Source organism: Dermacentor andersoni, chromosome 9, assembly GCF_023375885.2.
Source record: "Dermacentor andersoni chromosome 9, qqDerAnde1_hic_scaffold, whole genome shotgun sequence".
In the NCBI taxonomy this organism is placed as follows: Eukaryota; Metazoa; Arthropoda; class Arachnida; order Ixodida; family Ixodidae; genus Dermacentor; species Dermacentor andersoni.
This window is the reverse complement of record NC_092822.1, coordinates 76,459,561-76,478,451: the sequence shown is the minus strand read 5'-3', so window position 1 is coordinate 76,478,451 and position 18,891 is coordinate 76,459,561.

Sequence of the window (18,891 nt, the reverse complement as noted above, 5' to 3'; positions counted from 1 at the left end):
CAACAACGTGCCCGCAGCAAACTTCATCAGGCTAGACGCTTTAAACAACTTCATAGAACCACAATGTCTCTGATAGTTCGCGTGGCGTACCTAATTGTTGTATCAAGAAACAAGGCGACAATATCGATCACATAGTAGCAAATAGCATTTGCGGCATAGCACGTACTCGTTAACAAGGCATCTAAAAATTTTTGTGTTAGGAAAATAATCTACTGAGATCACATTGTGCCTCAAGAGTTTCAGGAGGAACAGGGGTGATCTAAGCTTCCAACAAAACCGTGAGCGGATGCGTAGAACTAGGAATCCTGCAAATATTTCACTTGCGAGAACCTGCAAGCGCGATAGTATTAGCGGACTTTAACGCGGCAGTACCCTAGAGATTGTCACATGGCTTCGCGCGATACATTTCATCAAGTTTGCTTAGCTGGCTCTACGGGCAAAAGAAGAGTAGAGAGATGAAGTGAGACAGTATGGCATGTCGACGGCAACGTGAAGATGGCGATGGAAGCGAGGAAGAGAGGAACTAGATGTTGACGACGACAACGCAATGATAACCAAGATGACGCCGATGCAGCGTCATCGCGATGAAGACAGCGAAGAGGACAAAAATGAGCTCTGCTTCACTGTATCTGACACACTACACGGTGTAATAAATGGACAACATGCACAAACGGACCTTAGAAAAAAAATGCATGCAAATGGAGAAATCATCGCATGGCATAGTAGTACAACGCAATGAACGCTGCAGTAACAACGTACCAATAAGAAGACCTAAACTGCCTTGACACTACAGCTGCAAGAAATACCACATTAAATAATGCACTGAATCCACAGTTCGCGGAGTCGGTTTTTAGCTAGGGTGCGTAATGGGTCATGCGTGGTGTTAATTACAAAATGTGAGAGATTGTTCTGTAGAGTCTGGAATCCACAGTAAAAGCATGGTGAGGGAGGCGCCAGCATTCGTGACGGAGTTTATAACAAGTCTGACTGTTTACCTGCGACCTCGAAATGGCACTCAGTGCTCCCGTATATTTGAGCTGTGCGACTATTCGAACCTTTCGAATAATGATTCAAATATTGTTCAATTGAATTCACTCTTGAAATACAATAGTCACCATTTACAGCCAGGACCCGCCGTGGTTGCTCAGTGGCTATGGTGTTAGGCTGCTGAGCACGAGGTCGCGGGATCGAATCCCGGCCACGGCGGCCGCATTTCGATGGGGGCGAAATGCGAAAACACCCGTGTACTTAGATTTAGGTGCTCGTTAAAGAACCCCAGGTGGTCAAAATTTCCGGAGTCCCCCACTACGGCGTGCCTCATAATCAGAAGGTGGTTTTGGCACGTAAACCCCATATATTATTATATTATTTATTATTATTTACAGCCAGGATAATTTCAAGAATAGATTTCTAATATGTTAAAGCGTTAACTGCGTGCAGTCGAAGATACCATTTGAAGAAATTTGCGATAAAAAAGCAGATATTGCGTAGTGGATCACGATCAGGGAGCTACACGTTTCCGCCTAAAACTCTGTTATTCAACCACGCAGAAGAGTCCTGACTATCCGAATAAACTGCTTGTACGTTTCGAATACTTCAACTGTGCTTTAAGAAACCACACTTTTTAACGGGCAAGTTAGTGACAGAAGCTCGCTAACGTTGTGGCTTTGCTGAAATGTGAAAATTGCTTTATATTAATTTTTGCGAAAGGTCGATGAATATTGAAAAGCTCCTTGAGGAAACCGAATCGAGTGCCGGATCCTCAAAAATAAATTTTAGTTTTGTTTCTTTTCTTTGACCATTTGTTGCTCTGTTCGATACCTGTCTGTTACTGTTCATTTTATATTCGACGCAGCCTGAAAAATTTTACTGCAATTCCTCAACGGCTGTATTTTTGATATACTGGATGCATTTTTCACAGAAAAGCTACCAGAAAGGCATCACTTGTTTATACATTTTGAAAGCTCACTTTCTTGGGAACCTTGCAGTTCAGCGCCTCATCAGTGGAGCGCAAATGAGAAAATAATGACGCTAGAGCTACCTGGCGTTTCTGCGTATTGTGTTTTACGTATGCGTTTTCGCGGTATTCTGTTTGGAGAACGCCCTGATTTTGTTTTCGCATCAAAATGAGGGCTTGGTGAGTAATATTTCATGCAAAATCGAAAGCAACGACTTGAAAACAATAGAGTGCTATTTTTCCGCCTACATTCTTTTATTTGAACGCCGAGCGTGTTTCATTCGCTATGCAGGCGTGCGAAATATGCATGCGTACGAAAGCTCGTGTGCGGCTGAGCGTAGGGGACGCCAATTATCATGAAATCACACAATTTCCTTCTGGCTCGAATCTAGCTGTATCTCGCGATAAATGTAATCCGTACATGTTCTTTCCTTTGACACTGAAACCTTTATATAGGCTGAATAGTGCCTTCTTTCGTGCTTTAGTACAACGATACTAAATATCCTCTAGAGAGAACCTACCGTTCAACGCTGCAGCGACGATAACTTCACTAAAAGCGCATAACGGTGCAGTGTATAGTCGCGGTGCAGTCGCAGTGCAAACACGTGGGATAACTAATTCCTCGTGCGTGTGACACGAGATTATGCGAATGCCGCCGAGGCAGGAAGTGCTGTTTGACAGACGAATATATTAGATATTAGTCTGCTAGCTGAGCGCATCGGATTGACACTGCTCGTTGCCGAGTATTATCAGGGCCGAATTAGTTTCCTACATGTCCCAGACCGAGTGTGGTACCTCCTGAAAAAAAAGACCATACGTCTGCGTAACTGCGTATTACCTTCCAACGTATAGACGTGTGTGAGCAATAGCTAATGAAGCGCGCACGGCACTTCTCCCTTTGGCTCCGCCGTATCAAAATACCCTGCATGAAAAGGTTGGCGTGTTATGATTTATATTCTAGCAGGAGAGGCGAGCCATGAATTCAGGGCTTTGAGTACGTTTACATTATTCTCTAAACTTCACTTGAAGTGATAGCTGAATCCCTTTCAAAAGCTGGTAATTTTGTTTGTTTGCTAGAAATCTCACAGGTATATCAACCTATGCGAGTTCAGATCTATGTAATTGATTGAGTGGAGATGCTATATTTTTTGTTTATCTTCGGAATTGTGCCCAATCAATAATTCGTTCTTTATGCAAATTTAGGCCGGTTTCGCCAATATCCCTAAGTAGGACTTGGGGACTGGGCCTACCGCCCCGAATTGTATTCCGTTGGTCTCTTGGGGCGAAGGCCTTTAGGTTGCGACATTTAGCGACTAATAACAGCGCACTAGGGACCAAGTGCAGCGTGCGCAATTAGCACGAAGACAGTGTTTTACGTGTTTGCGTGCGCTTTGCGGCGACAAGGAGTAGGCCTAAAATGTGCTTTAAGTTACGTGCCAATTATTTAGACCTACGTAATCATAAAGGACAGAAAGATTGGTACGGTAACATATTCTTGGGTTGTAGCGTGAAGTGACGCAGACAGACACGTCCTGTCTGCTTCTAGTCTCTGCCTGTGTCACTTCGCGCTACAATCCAAGATTATGCGGCGTAATGTTTTTGGACCTTGGAGCAGCTTTGATACCGCTCTGCGCGACGGAATGCTTTTAGTCTACTCTGTGGAACCCTGGCTGCATTCACACGCTCTCCATGCTTGTTACACTGTATGCAGTGCTAGCTCCCTGTGCATAGTGGGCGGGGTTGTGTAATGTCTGTTTATCAATGATCAATTTACTTGATCAACATCCTTATCTGGAACAGCTTGATAAACATCTCCAACAGCTAATAAGGAACACCTCTCTTTCTTGCTCAAAGAATAAATGATGGCGAAAGGCATGCATCTGTGAAAACTCGCAAATGAATATTCTGACTGGCCGATTTGTCAGTTCCTCTGTTTGCAAGTAGCGATTCCGTGCGTCGGCGATCTGAGAGCGGTTGAAGCCTAGGGATGCAAGCGCTGTTGTAGAAGGTCAAAAATCCCTATCGAACCTGCGGCATATCAAGCAAATCGCTTTCTTTTGGATGGCCTTGATTTGATTAACGTCGCATTGCTTGTGCGTATTTCAGACAAGAAAAGCATATTTTAGTAGAGGCTGGTTTAGAGATTTTATAACATGTAAAGTCCCGTAAAGATGCAGAACGTCTGCTTCTTTATTTCCTTCGTTTTGCACTAAATCAATCTGTCCGTATTGTCGTCAACCGCAGCGAAACTACCAATTTAGTACTTTACTCGCGTCATTTGACACTGGTCTAGCTGCTGATCCAGCGGTTATTTATGAATCAGGGGCAGGACGTTCGCTGTAGGAATGACAACTCATTTACCTAACCAAGGCGCGTTCAAACTCCTCGGTAAATCTGCCAACCCTCTTTCCTTTTTCGCCATGACCTTCAGACTCTCACGGCCCTTTCTCATTTTCGCTTTGGCATACGAAGTTGGCGCCCGCAAAAGGCTAAGCTATTTACGAACAAATATACGGCGTCAAAAAGAAACAGTGATACAAAAAGAAGATAGACGCCTTATAGACGTAGCGACCTTTAGCGGGAAAAGTAGGAAAGTTCTTGCCCTCAGAGGATGCGCTTGGCTGAAGGCATCTCGAAAAGGTTTCCGTCGCACCAGAGTGCCCCAAGAGTGGCGCCTTTGCTGTGCTCAGGAACGTATAGGCGTGAAGACTCTATTTTCATGCTATTGCGATCGATGATCGAAACCTTCCGCTTCGAGAGAGATGTTCAGGCAGCTAACACGGCCCGGCTGGCTGGCATTCCCAAGCCGTTGTATTCATGGGAGCTGTCAAACCGTGAGCTGCAATAGTTCGCCCAGTCTATATATCTACAGAGTAACTCAGTCCTCCCTATACGAATTCTGGGGGGAAAATGCCGAGAGCATCTTAGGATTTACTCCCTCGATGGCCTTCGCTGCGAGAGCAAAGACATACCTTTACAAATACAAATATATATATTCCAGGCTACAGCAGGCGCACCGCGGGAACAAATATATTTTTTTCTCATTTACGGTTTTCGCTCGCACTACCGCTTAACTGTTGACTGCACGAGTAATAAATATCCCTGAGGTAGAAAGCATAACGCCATAAGAATTTCTGAGAAAAAATACACGTAAGCACACATATAGGTTTAAGCTCGTCCTATAACGCATTTGCACGAATATATTGCGAGCATTTTAATGGTTCCTTTCTTCAAGATTTCCAGCCTCAGAACAGGCCTCGCGTTATGTTCTGGTTCATGACACATATAAAGGGAATATATTCTTTTTCCTTTACGGACTGGCCGAAAATCCACCCTCCCACTACATTTCAGGCCACGTTATTTCAAGTATTGTGTTGTATTTCTGGCGCAATGATTGTGACTTTTCGGTCCGATCGGCTGCTGTCTTCTACAGCGTAGGCGCTCTACAAATTGCTTCCTAGTGAAGATGGCACGCACACAGTCTCTCGTAGTTGTACCGCTTTATTCTGGAGGCCATACCACCTTTTTCGTAACGAGCTTGTTCAACTATCTTCTAATAACCATGTTTTATAAATTACTTACTAAACAGCTATCATACGAGTTCAGTGATTCCAGGTACCTTATCAATAATAATAATGTGAAGTTTGCACTTGACTCCAATTTTGTATTCGCATGGTTCATTCTAACCATGAAAAAAAAATGACATCATCATTCGCTGCCATAAAACTGTGGAATGGTTTACCCAACATCCTTCAATCTTCATCCCTTCATGCATTTACTGATGCCCTTCAGCTTTTTTACATGCATAACTAACTTTACGTCATTCGTTACACTACATTTGACATTTGTAGGTTGTGACAGTGTTTCTTTATGCGCTGTAGGCTTGTATACTGAAAATTGTTTTGTTTATTTAATTTTTCTGTGTTGTATCTTTCGCGATTATGTTTCTTTCTTTTACCTAGTTTGCTCAGCTTTCATGCTTTCTTTCCATTGTTATTATCAATCAACGGTGTCGTTGCAGTCTTTGACTTTGGGTCCCTCGTCTGTATTTTTTATCTTACCCATTCATTGTACTTAAAGAATAATAAACTCAAACTGAAACTGAAAGTAACTGCTTGAATGCACCTGCTTTATTTCCTGTTAATTTACCTATCTTGAGGAATCAGTGCGTCACTCTCCATTGATATAATTGTTCATAAAAGACATGAGTGTTATCTACAGCATGTACGTTATTATTAGCTTTTTCTTATTTATGGAGTTTTTACTATTTCACTCATCGTTAAAAGTGTAGTCGTTCTGTTTCAATGTTTTCTATGCTTCATCACATCATTCATTATTGAGATTTTCATTTCGACCATTCCATTTCCTGGTTATCATTTATTTTGTGAGAAAGAGGTTTTGTTGGAAATTATTTGTTGAAAATTGCTGAAAGAAATTATTTTTAACACGCGTAGAGCTCCTTCTTTCTCAGGTTGTTGAGAAGTTAACAGTACGAAAGACCTGTCATAGCTGTAGATGGTCACTGAATAGGCGTAACTATTTGCCTGAGCTACGGTCTGCCATTCGGTCTTATCGTAGTGTCGGGACACAGTAGAATTTGTGTTAATATTCCTGCAAATATTTCTATACTACGATATTATAGGCGATAGGTTGCAACAACGAACATTTGGTGTCTCTTCTGTGTAATCATGAAAAAATGCGTAGCCAAAACAAATGCCGTAGTCCGTTTTATATTATAAGTTAGCAGTGCTTCAGCGATGAACAAAGGGCCTAGAGCTCATCGCAGTACTTTAATGAAAAACATGGCCCCTTGAAAAATAAAAAAAGACATAAATGCCATTTTTGCTCACAGCACTGATTGGAAGGAAACAGAGCTCCGTTTATTCGGAGCTTTGCTCAGTGTGGGAGCTGCAGACCTCGAACGGGCATAAATCTCTTGAGAGAATAAGAGATCAAAGTTGGAAGAGTGGATTCGCCTACCCTTTGCATAATTAGATTTCCCTGGAGTCGCTCTTGGGGTTGCAACTAAGTAGAGACCTGTTTCGAGTGAGCCTTCCACGCTAGTAGTTTAAAAAGTGGTGAATGTTTTCTCTAATTCGCTAATCTTTTGCTGTGTACTCTTTTGTTGGCTCAATAATAAATTCCTCTTTTGAACACAGCTGCTTTTGAAGTACTTGAAACAGTGTTTCTTTTTCTTTTCCCCTTCCCACGCATTTTCACCAGGCCTGTGACATTTGTACCCGGCACGTTCTAGACAAGCCTGAAAGTTCCGTTCAGCTGAAATGAAATGCGTAAAAACACGACCTCGGAAAATATAACAACCATGGGATGCATGCTCACACGCTCATATTCATACATATTCGCACGCTTGTATGACTTGAAACTGCACAAGTAAAAGAAGCATAATTTCTCCATGCAGTTTACAGATAAGAATAAATGAGAACGTCATTTTTGAATGTAGCACATCCAGCGTCGCGGAAGTAAGTTTATGTCAGGACAAATGAGCACAGAATGCCACTTTTTCACCGAACAGTGGACATGGACCAGTCTATGAAACATCAGTTACTTGAGAAGCTTAATTCCGTCATTTTTTTTTTTTTTTTTTTGTCGATGAACATTTGGCGGCTTAAGGGAGGTGCTTTTTCAGGTGATATCCCCGAGGTATCACCTTTTAGAACTTAGGAGGCTAGACAAAAGCCGGAACTGTAAATGTCATAAAATGAATCAAGGCGTGCTCATCGAATTCCGCTCATCTAGTGTTAGGTCGAGTGCAAGCACACGACGTCATTTCGCTGTGTCGGCTTTCATATGCCTCATCGCAGCCCACTCGACGCAATAGCACGCAGACCGGTCAGCTGCATCTGCTAAGTCGTCACTATGGACGCTGCAGTGACTAGGCAACCACTAAGGTTTTATGTGACGCTTTTTGTCCACCATCGTGCAACTGTGATTGTTAAATCTGAAACTACGTTCACTGACGTCTCTCAAACGGCTTCGAGCAAGGACTTCGCGATACAAGATTACAATTATCGTGTTCTTGTGAACCAAATGGGTATCGTAATAACCTACACGAAACGTTAATAGGCAGTCGCAAAATCTGCTACTGTTCCACTCATTTCGGTTCGCTGCTGATGCAGTCGCTCCGGTGAATCATCTCTCTCTGGTATTCGTTGAAAGCTTGTTCCAGGTAACTGCATCAAATAAAGCAAGATTGCTCGTTTCGAGCCTTCCTTGAAGGCTACGCCTCTACAATCCAACCTCGTGGCCGATCAACGTCCGCATGTTGTAACCAAACGTTGTCACCTTTCCAACCATATATACAGAGACTTAAGCTCCAGTGAAGCCTTTCAAAACGTTAATAAGACCTGATCCCCACTATGCCGTGCCTGCCTCACCCACTACTAGAATTTCAATCTAGGCCCCGATAAACCGGCAAGGATAATTCTCCTCAAGTTTGCGCATTGGGCACATATCTAAGGCGTGGGCAAGAAGTTCACAAAAGTATTCAAATCTCGATAGCAATATTTCTGACAGGAAAGGAAGCTAGTGTTTCGGTAATGAAAACGCTAAATTTTCACAGGAAGACGCGCTTCATTCGGGTATCGTTCCACGTCTGCTAACATAAAAATGATCCTCATGCAGCCGCCTTCCCTGCCTTTCATAAGTGCTCGTTCTGTCGTGTCATTAGTCGACATGCAGAGAACACAAAGAACCACTAGCCGTATTCGCCCATGAAAACAGTTGTCCCCCAATCTGACTTGATAACCAGCAACGCGCGTTGCTCTTTGCCGGACAGTGCAGTCCATGCTACTTGACACTTATATGTGAATTTCACAAGATCACGAAGCTCGCCAATAATTACCTGATTGGTATCTATTCGAGTGTGGTAGTAAGATACAGGCTGCAAGGTTTGGTCTACTTCGCCTCGTTTTAAACCCACTTGTAACTTATCATATCAATAAATAGTTTTGCGGAGTCGTCTACAGGGCTGTTTACTTCGCGGAAGACAGTTGATTTAGTCTATGACTATGGACATCCGGCACTAGATGAATGCTACGCAAGCTGCTCTAGGAATAACATTTCTTAGTTCTGGTATACAGCAGCGTCTGCAACAGTAAGAGATATATAACCTGCTTAGGCGTTAGAAAGTACACTTACACACCACAGCAAATGCGGCAGCAATTCAATTGGCACTAGAGTGCATAATTTATCGGGACTTCCTCTTGAAGAAATGAGGAGTTAAGCAGCAGCGACAAAGTATCAGCATGGTTCAAATAAAATTCAACGGGTATCTGATGTTTTACAAGCAAGAGTCAGTCATCTGAGTTTCTAGAATTCCTAAAGCATTCGGGTGCAGTCTGGTGTAATTAATGTCAATATGTTTATTTTGGTACTCCAAGATAACGTTGAGAATTATTTCTATGTTATACACCCTAGCCGCCCTTGGACAGTGGAGGTTGGGAGCCGGGTAATAGGGATAGCAAGATGTTCTTTTTTTTTTGGAGGGAGAAGGAATGAGGGAGGAGGAAGAGACACACTTGATCGGATGAGATGGGTCGGGCAAGTGGGTGTTGTCGGATTTCGTTTTATGCAAAGTGTTTCTAGTACAGAAAAATTTCATAGGAGGAACGGGGGTAGTGGTTGGTGTGCTCCGCCGCCATGCTTATCCCCGCCTCTGTGTGGAAACGGCACACACGTAACGGAGGAATCTCTTGATCCAAAGCAATATATGCTTTCATGTGTGCGCTGCCATTGGTTTCTTGTGCAAATGCTTTATACTTCTTGTCGATAACAAACAAAATGGTTCAATGCAGAACATACTTCATTCAGAGGGTAACATTGCTGAATAATGTTGCTGCAACATTTCCAAAGAGAAAACGTTTTATAATTAAGAGAAATAAGTTCCTGTTGCAGCAACAGCACTTAAAAAGCTCAGAACTTCTTTCCCTATGTCCGTCCGATTAGCTTTTTTCACTTAGCCTTGAATCTCAATGCAACGTAATTATCGCTTATTATTAGGCACATTCATATAGCAAACCAAAAATAGAAAAGAAAAGTTGTGGTTTTGCCCGAAAGCCGAAGCATCGGTTGCGATAGAAAATTAGTAGGCGGCTATACGAAGTAAATCCCAACAAAGAAAGGCGTCAGACAGGGAGATACGATCTCTCCAATGCTATTCACAGCGTGTTTACAGGAGGTATTCGGAGACCTGGAGTGGGAAGAATTGGGAATAAAAGTTAATAGAGAGCACCTTAATAACTTGCGATTCGCTGATGATATTGCCTTGCTTAGTCACTCAGGAGACCAATTGCAATGCATTGTCACTGACCTTGAGAGGCAAAGTAGAAGGGTGGGTCTAAAAATTAATCTGAAGAAAACTAAAGTAATGTTTACCAGTCTCGGAAGAGAACAGCAGTTTACGATAGGTAGCGAGGCACTGGAAGTGGTAAGGGAATACATCTACTCAGGGCAGGTAGTGACCACGGATCCGGTTCATCAGACTGAAATAATCAGAAGAATAAGAATGGGCTGGGGTGCGTTTGGCAGGCATTCTCAAATCATGAACAGCAGGTTGCCACTATCCCTCAAGAGAAAAGTGCATAACAGCTGTGTCTTACCCGTACTCACGTATGGGGCACAAACCAGGAGGCTTACGAAAAGAGTTCTGCTTAAATTGAGGACGGCGCAACGAGCTATGGAAAGATGAATGATCGGTGTAACGTTAAGGGATAAGAAAAGAGAATATTGGGTGAAGGAACAAACGCGGGTTAATGACATCTTAGTTGAAATCAAGAAAACGAAATGGGCATGGGCAGGACATGTAATGAGGAGGGAGGATAACCGATGGTCATTAAGGGTTACGGACTGGCTTCCAAGGGAAGGAAAGCATAGCAGGGGGCGGCTGAAAGTTAGGTAGGCGGATGACATTAAGAAGTTTGCAGGGACAACATGGCCACAATTAGTACATGACCGGGGTAGTTGGAGAAGTATGGGAGAGGCCTTTGCCCTGCAGGGGCGTAACCAGGATTATGATGATGATGATGATGATGATGATGATGATGATGATGATGATGATGATGATGATACGAAGTAAGGATAGTAGTTTTAGAGGCCGTATAAACTTGGAAACATTCGCTTGCTAACTTAATAACAAGCATGGTGCGAGCCCGCACAAGTAACCATGAGCACATTACACTCGATGGGCGCGGACACTCGCTCTCAAAACGCTGGTGTGAGCAGGCGCCGCAGCGAAGGCGAGCGAAGTGACCATCGTGCGGTCTAACGCGCATAAAGTTATGAGCCGTCTGCAGATCCCTTTCAAGATAGGGCACGCGAGACTGCGCGCGGCGGTGCAAAGTACGCACGTGTTCGTGGAATTGAACCAAGAATTGGTTCTTCTTTTGTTTGTCGTTGTGTTATGTGGTCTCCGGAGCGGAGTATGCGGAGTGCTCCGTGCCCTATTCTGCCGCGTAGGTAGTTGCGGCACGCTGTTTGCGAGTCTCTAAGGATTGTTAGAGACCGTTTAGACCGATATCCCTCCGCTGCCGCTAGAGCGACGGCCGCTTCTTCAGCCTCGACTATCGTACAGCCTTGTAGTGATGCGCTGGTGATCTCGCGTAGGTTCGAATGAATCAATCACCGTTGCTACCGTGTTGCTCTTGCTCTGCCCCGCTGCTCTGGCGTATGTGGCTGCGTCCACATATAACGTCGTTTCTTGGGGTGCTAGTGTCTTTTGTAGATATTCAGCCCTCGCTTCTCTGCGTGCTTTGTGTAGGTTGGGATCCATGTTCCGGGGTATTGGTGCTACATTTAGTGTGTTGCGATACTCGTCCGGAATTGTTTCGGTCCTCTGTATCTCTTGAAGTTGATCAGCGCAGCCTAGTTTCTTCAGGAGCTTCCTGCCAGATGGGGTCTGATGTAGTCTGCGTTGTTGGGAGACTAGTTGCGCCTCTTTCAATTCGTCGAAGGTGTTGTGTAGTCCTAAGGCTAGGAGCTTTTCGGTTGAGGTGTTGTGGGGAAGGTGGAGTGCGGTTTTGTAGGCTTTGCGTAGAATCGCGTCCGCCTGTTGTACCTCACTCTTGATGGGATTGTAGTATGGGAGGCTGTATGCCACTCGGCTGACGACCAAGCTTCTGACCAGCTTGAGTGTGTCCTCCTCTCGCATGCCGTAGCGTCTGTGTGAGATGCGCGGGATCATGCGGGCCACTTGTAGGGTGGATGCCTTGAGTAGGGCGAGGGTGTGGGTACAGCGTTGGTTTGACTGTATCCACATCCCCAGGATTCTGATGAGCGTCTTTTCCGGTATCGGCTTCCCCTCGAGGTAGACGTTGAGCTTTAACTCGTCGCTGGTGGGGACTGTGCGGTTTTGCTTTCCTCTCCAAGCTCTCAGGAGCTCAGACTTCTCAGTGGAGCAGGCTAGCCCTCTTGCTCTGACGTAGTCCTCTACGCAGGTGGCTGCCTCTTGTAACTTCTCTTGTTTCTGTCTGAGCGAGCCTGTGTTAACCCAGAAGGTGATGTCGTCGGCATACATAGCATGGTGTATGCCGTCGATTTCTTTTAGCTGTTTTGCCAAGCCAATCATTGCTATGTTGAAAAGCGTGGGGGAGATGACCGACCCTTGAGGCATCCCTTTGTTTGGAGTAAGGAACTTCTCTGATCGGAGCCCTCCGAGGCCAATCGTTGCCGTTCTGTTTGAAAGGAAGGCTTTGACGTAGCCGTAGATTCTCCTCCCGCAGCTCAGGTCGTTCATGCCCGTGAGGATAGCTTCGTGGCTTACATTGTCAAAAGCCCCCTTGATATCCAATGCCATTATTATATTCTCCCCGCTCCTGGGGACGTTCCCGAGTATTTCTTCTTTGATTTGAAGCAGTACGTCTTGTGTCGATAATTTTGCTCTTAATCCAAACATGTTGTGGGGATACAGTTCGTTGTCCTCCATGTACTGTTGTAGTCTCAGCGTCACCACTCGTTCGTACAGTTTTCCCAGGCACGATGTGAGCGAGATCGGTCTGAGGTTCTCAATTTGCAGTTTCTTGCCCGGTTTAGGAATCATCACTACCTCCGCATGCTTCCACTCCTCGGGGACGGTCTCAGCTTCCCAGTGTTTGTTGAGAAAGTCGGTTAATTCTGCGACTAACTCTTCACTGAGGTTCAACGTGAGGTTCAGGAGCTCTGCGGGGGCAAGCCTGCACAGAACAAAGTGTTCTATAATGAGTCCGAGTTCAGGCACCCGTCAAGATTGCAGCTCCTCACCTTAGCCGCCTTCCTTGCAAGGTTCCTACTGACGTGACACCTCCCACCTCTTGCCTTCTCATTCGCCTCTTGTTCTTCCTTTCTTTCGAATAACCCATGGTCTTCGTTGCAGCTTTGCTTGTCGCTTTGGTTTTATTGCAAAGCATTCTTTGCCTAATTCTAAGCGCTATACGGGCCGTAGTTAGGTGTAGGTCGCTAGGTAGGCAGGTATTTTCTGTTAGCACTTCGGGCCTCTGTAATAAAAAGAACTTTGAGAACCATAGCGGAGACAAACCTCTGCCTTCGAACAAAAGCAGCCAAAGGCCACGATCGCACGCATAGACCTCTCAGGTCAAAGCCGGCTATCTCTTTGAGACGTTTAGGTCATGTGTAACGCGCCAGTTTCTCGTATTCTGTCCTAGTGACAGGTCGCGTTTTGAGACGTTGTGTTGTGCCGCACCGTCTTGGGGATTGGCCCACATTCCCTAATGGTTTCCTTATAGCAGCTAATGCTACGTATAAACATTGCGACGCTGTCGAGCCTTCATGATCACCGCAGGTCTAACACGTTTTACTTGCTTTTCATCGCCAGAGTGTAAATTCCATCCCCATTTTAACATAGACCACACTACATGACCATAGAGTAAGAGCAGGTGCGGGAGAGAAAAATTGGGGCTTTTGCTCCTTGAATTTCTGGCCTTGCCTGGGCACTACGGAGGAGAAGTTTCTGTGCTCGTGTTATGTGCGTTTGTCCCCTAGGTGTGCCGACATTGCGGAGGGGGGGTGGGGGTATATTTGTTTACGCTCCAACGCTGGCTGCCGGCGCGGTGAAACAAGTGAAGTAGTGAGAACTGCCGCCCGATCTGATAATCGATGTGTCTAGAGGTGCGTCGGGCGTACGCGGATCCCGGAAGGTAAAGGCATGTCGGACAGACTTTCTCGCGCTTGTGACCATCGTGTCGAGTCAGCCTTGCCGGATTATACTTTTCTCGCGACTTACGGAGCGCTACCATCAAAACAACATCACTGAGTTTCTCGAGGGAGCATTAGAGGCCGTGGCAGAAGTCGGGCTGCTCTCCTGGAGCAGTATCTTCGCTTGTGCCAAGGTTTTCGTATGCTGAAGTGGTGACATACCAGGATCATTTTCCAATGGTCCCCTTTGAGTGAAAGGAACGTAGTCGTGCACAAACGTGTGGAAAAATTGTTAGGCGGAAGCCACGAGGATAGCGAAACGGAAGCAAAGCAAGTGCGTGCGACGTATATTTAGCCTGCACGACCGAAGATACTGCTCCAAGGGAGCAGTCCCGGCTTCTACTACTATCCCTACCCCTTCCCCATGAAAATCAGTGATGTTATTTTGAAGGTATACAGCACCGTAAGGCGCGAGAAAGGTATATTCCGGCAAGACTGACTCAACACGAGCACTGCAGACACGAGAAAGTCTGTCCGGCATACCTTTATACACAGCGATCACCAAATAGGGCGTCAGTGCCGACTGCTCCACCTTGTTCACCGCCATGGCAGTCAGCGTCGGATTGTAAACGAACTCGCGCAGGCGGATGGCCAGCGCGCGACCTCATTCCCTAATGCCGGCACGCCTAGGGACAAACCTATGCAAAAAGGGGCAAAGAAACTTCGCCTCCGAAGTACCTAGGCGGTCAGATATTCAAGGAGCACAGGCCCCCACATTTTCTTTCTCACAACTGCTCTTCCTCGCGCCTGCACAGAAACTTCCGGTCCGTTTGTGCGCCCGACACCCTGCTGTACTTACTAGCAATTCTAAAGACGCGCCTGGGAGGCCGCACGCACCCGGCTGCACCACTGTAGCTTGAAAGCCGTCTGCGGCCGGTACAGAGTCCCCGCTGCGCTGTGTTTTCAAGCGTGGACTGCTTTTAGCTCCCGCTGTCGGCGACCTTCAAGCGGCCTTGAGCCAAAAGCCTAACCCGCCATTCGGGCACTCAAACGAGAACATCCGGGCAAGTTGCCCGAACCAAAAGAGATTATCCGGGCAACCAGTCAAAGCTTAAGAAGATGCGGTCTCTGGCCCCCCAAACCTTTTTACAGGACCGCATTATATGGGCTAATTACTGTCCAAACAAGTTACAAAAGATATTGCTTCCGAGCTCTTCTTGATATTTCTTCACAATATCACTAAGGCTGCAACTTCTGGCAGGCCGAAGTTTTAGTTGTCATTTCCAAAAGCGACGTTGAAAAGGCAGATACAAATACTTCACTATCATCTTTTGGCACTGAGACAGGGCTGCATGTGCTCTTTTAAGCACCGGCGGTCCGCGAGTTCCGCGGCGTGGGATTTTCACCTCGGGAGATGGCGCCATGCTACGTGGTGCCTCTTTCAGGCGCTTTTCTTCTAGGTGGGCAGTGCGCTTTTTCTCCCTCGCGTCTTTCGCTTCCTGTCATGCCGCCTTGAGCCGGCGTGGTGCGGTGCAGTGTGGTGTGATGTGATGTAGTGTGGTGTTGTGGGGTGGCGTGTGCCGTTGCGAACATGCACTACACATATTTTGCGATAGTGGCTAGTACCCTTTTCCACTAACCTGCTTTGCCGGTTGCCATTTCATGCTCACATCTGCGGTCGATTACGGGAGAGTCATCACTTTTTTGCCGCTAACTTCGCGTTGATGCGAGCGGCAGCACGAAGGTCAATTCACTCACTGCTGCTGCCGCGTTTCTTCATATCAGCATCTTCACAGTGAGTTTCCGCGGCCATCGAGTGATATATGTGTTCATGCTTGCTTGTGCGTACGCGATACCATGCGAGTTAATTTAGTTAGCATGCCTATGTTTACAAGCTTATACGACAGAGAAAACTACCATCCTTACTTTGTATAGCTGTCCACTAATTTGCTATTGCAATCGATGCTTCGGCTTTCGGGTGGAACTGCGACTTTTTTTATTGACTAGGCTTTCGTTTTGTCAATCAAATAGTATAAGCCAGATATTTTTGTACGCATTATTCTAGCCCTCCAACTAATGAGGTTTCACGCTGTTAGCATTAAAACACAATACATATCCGCAGTTGCTCACCCCTGCATAATTAATATCCTTCATAGCTAAGTTTATCGTTAACCCTTTCATCGCTCCTTGCGACAGCCTTAGCTTCTTTTCAAGTTACATGGTTATTCTAATGTAATTGACGCTGACCTGGGCTCTACAATAGCACCAGCGGCGGTTGGAAGTTGCCATAGAGTTTCTTTAAAAAACAGGAGGTGACTTGTACTTGGTGAACGCGCCACTTTGGGGAAGGCATGGCGCTTGAACCAGCATGGAAATGATGGTTAGCACACATATTTGCCAAAACATTTTTGCTTCTGGCTTCGAAACACGTGCGAATTTGTAACTTGATCATTTACAAGAAAGATATTTCGTTATGAATGGCACAGTTCACATTCATTATGCGTGTCTGAAGCGTCCGGTTGCCTCCGGGTTCAGAAGATTATAATTGCTTTTCGATAGATCCTACGCGGACTATAAGCGCGATAGAAAAGATAAAACTGCCGGCCACGAGTTAAGGGTCATGGTGGTCACGTGCTGCAAGAGGCAGCAGAAGTAATTTAACTGGTCGCCGAAGTAGCAGCAAAAGCACCGCTTTCCCTTTGGAGAGCTTCAAGAGAGTGAATAGGAGCGTACCCATTTTCAAAGTAAAGATCTATCGAACACCTACACGGAGAAAATGGGCGCTAATATCGCGTCGCAGGAAGCACTGGTGTGCTGCGTTAGAGTGAAAGGGCTGAAGTTCTGCGTCGGAATGAAAGTTATAGGGGGGAAGAGAATCAGACTTTTAATGAGAGAAAGTCGTAGAGGTCAGCCGATGGACCGTTGCCTGCGAACTTCCATTCAACGCCCAAGAAAGTGGGGCGGCGAAAGAAAGGGGGGGGGGGGGATATCGATTGAAGCTATTGGCGACCGGGTAGTGAGACCTACGTACAGCTGTCCACAATATTTTTCGGAATGCTCGCACTGCAGAAAAGAAAGCCTGAAGTACCTCAGAGTCAAATCAAGCAACCTTGAAATTCCGTGGTTCATGCTGCAGTTTAATGAGGGGCCTACGGATAGCATCGCTGCAAAGTACGGGATGAGTTTGCTGCACGTCCTGTATTCGAAATTTTTCTCATGCCAGGTATTTAGAAAACGTTTGACTCTGCTTGTACAAAACGCACCCTGATCTTTCGAGGCTTCCATAGTGCGCATGTAATTTATTGGATGTGGTATTGCTGGGCACCAGTAACTACTGAAATATAAAAATGTGGTCTCTATCTCGTTCTAGAGCCACTGCAATACACGTTACATTGAAACCTCAATGTCCATAGCTACCCTCTAGTGGTTTTTTTATCTCCTCTAATAAACAATAGCCCAGCGTCCAAGCACCATAGTTGTGCGAGTTCGAAAAAACTTCCGGGGAGATTTGGGTTGGTTGAGATAAAAACTAAACGCAGTCAAACAGGGATCGCAACCATTTCTTTTATAATTTCAACGAAATTTTTATATGACATAGGAATATCCCTTTAATGCTACAGATTCACTGTTATTTTTTTAGCACACTCCTTTGTGCCAGCTAGAAGAACATCTTACCTGTGACAATGTGCATAATGGGGCTTCCGCATTTGGACGATGTTCTTAATTGCCCAAGCTTTAATAACTGACAAATTTTTTTTCTTGCTTTCATACTTTTCTAAAGCTGTTTTGCACATTGTTACTTAAAAAATGAATTGTCCCTACAAGCCCACAGAGCAAACAAAAACAGCAAGCCTGGCTTTGGACAATGACCTAGAAAATTGTCTATTTTGAACAATTTAACACGACCAATGGGCGGGAATGTTTGTTAATAGGTACGGTTCTTCCTAATTTTAATGGCAAAATTAATAAAATCTCTTAATCTTTCAAATTTGACTGTTTCTGCACGCAATAAGAAAGTAGGAATCTGCGATACCGCTCGAATTACTCCAGCACTATTTCCTATCAGCGCTTATCCGGTCTATCTAGAATGTTGCATTATTTCTTCCTGAGTACCAACGAAAGCAAGGAACAGGGGCGTTTAGGCGGCAGTGTTCCGCCTCCCCCGGTCTGTCTTCTGCAGAGTGTCACACAGCGCAAGCATCCGGTTTAATGAATGCTTTTGTTTGTAGCATGAAACAATAAGCAACCTCAAGTGCTACAGAGGAAACAACTTATTTCTATAAAAACTAAAGACGTGACTAGCTCTGATCTAAAAGGCGTGTCTAGGGCTAATCGCGGTGGATCAGTTGGCATGGCGTGTTGCCCGGCACAATGTCGTGAATTCAGCTCTCAGCCACGGTGGCTGTTTTTCAATCAAGCTGAGCGCGAAGACAGCAGTACTCATATTTACGTGAACGTAGCGTGTGAAAGCGGGTAAAATATAATCTGCAGCAATCTAATGCAGCGTTTCTCATAAGCCAGCTGTTACTTTTAGGGGATAAAATTTTCAATCAACAAAGGAATCGACCATAAATATGCCATGGGTCAATTATTTCTTGTCGTAAAACCATGTATTACACTTGAATCATGTATCCATTAGCATTTGCCAAGCGAAATGAAGCTATATATTTTGGTTGACGAAACATTTTTACCCCCAAAAAGTAACCGCTTGTTTGTCAGAAACGCCGCGTTAGAATGCTGCAAATTATTTTATACGAGGTTTTGCACATCACGCAAATGAAATAAGGCTT